Source organism: Alligator mississippiensis, chromosome 6 (assembly GCF_030867095.1).
Source record: "Alligator mississippiensis isolate rAllMis1 chromosome 6, rAllMis1, whole genome shotgun sequence".
In the NCBI taxonomy this organism is placed as follows: domain Eukaryota; kingdom Metazoa; phylum Chordata; order Crocodylia; family Alligatoridae; genus Alligator; species Alligator mississippiensis.
In genome coordinates this window covers 36722557-36724135 of record NC_081829.1, presented here as the reverse complement: position 1 = coordinate 36724135, position 1579 = coordinate 36722557, and positions in this window count along the sequence as shown.

The window sequence follows — 1579 nt, the reverse complement described above, 5'->3', positions numbered from 1 at the left end:
TGCCCCCATTGCATTTTTACCCAGAGTGCCTCACTTTGCCCTTCTGATCCCCTCTTGATCACTGAGGATGTGTATTGTTCTTTGACATATAGCGCTACACCCCCCACCCTTTTCACTGCTCTGTCTCACCTGCACAGCCTGTATCCCTCAATGTCCACTGCCCAATCATAGGTAGAATCCCACCAGGTTTCCGTGAACTCCACTAGGTCTGGGTTTTTGCTAGCTAGCAGGAGGGTGAGTTCCTCCTACTTATTCCCCGTGCTTTGAGCATTTGTGTAGAGGCATTTGAGGCCTTCTGTAGGTGCTCATGCTGCCCCCTTGTTCCCAAGCCTGTCCGGCCCCCCATCACTTACCTGGGTACTACCTGTGTGCATCACCTGGCTTGACAGCGAAGTGTCCTCATGTTCCTTTGCATCCCTGTCCCCTGGCGAAACTAGTTTAAAGCTCACCATATGAGATCAGCTAGCCTGGAAGAAAAAACACAGTTACCTTTTGGGGAGAAATGAAGCCTGTCCTGTCCAAGTATGTCCTCTGTGCAGAAATGCAGGTCATGGTCCAAGAACCCAAGGCCCGTCTGGTAACACCAGCTCTGAAGCTGCCGGTTGACCTCAGTGATACATATCTCATGGTGCCGTCCATGTTGGATTACTGGAAGGATAGAAGAAAAAAACACCCATGTCCCTATCTCCTTGAGTTTTTCCCCTAGAGCCTTGTAGTCTCTCATGACATGGTCTGGGTTGCCCCTGGCCACATCATTCATTCCCACATGGATGAGGACCATGGGGTAATGATCAGAGGGTCAGAGAGTTTAGTATTAAACAACATATTTCCACTTTTCTGTTTGGCATTACCAAAGATGCTTCTATCATGAAAAAAAGTATATTAGGAGGCTTAGGGTGCCTATACTTATGTTCAGGTGTTGGAGGACAGCGGGGGTTTACTTAGAGTTGTTCTTGGCTGCTGCTCTAATTAAAACATCACAGCATCTCATGTATTCAGCATTCCATGTTTCAAAATGGCAGCAGGGGTGCTTTAACTAAAGCTCATTTGACTTTAGATTAATTAAGTCTGCTCTGACATATTCTAATAAGAATGCATTGGAGCACATGTATAGGCATCCTTAGATTTTGCTGACCATACAGGTCTGAAATGTGATGGCTCAATGGCCATGAGAGCAATGACCAAAAGGCAGTACAGCACTGCAAAATATATAGATTTCATAATTGTGAAACGATAAATCACGGGTATCAAACTCATGAGCCAGATGATTAGCACCAGATTACTCCACAGGCTAGATCAGACACAAAGCCCTCCCCCACTTCCCTCATGTTGGACTTAATGCCCATAACACCTGCTCTGAGAACTGGTGGTGCCTATCCCCACTAGTTGGGCATGTGCACCACACATGGAGCCCACCCTAGCCAGTCCAGGACATGGGCCACATGTGATGTCTCCTGGAGTGCCACCTGCACTGCATATCCCAGACTGGCCAGAGCAGGCACTGTATGAGGTACAGTTCCAGACAAGCAGGGGCAGACACCACATGTAGCATGGATCCCAGACCAGCTGGAATGCACAC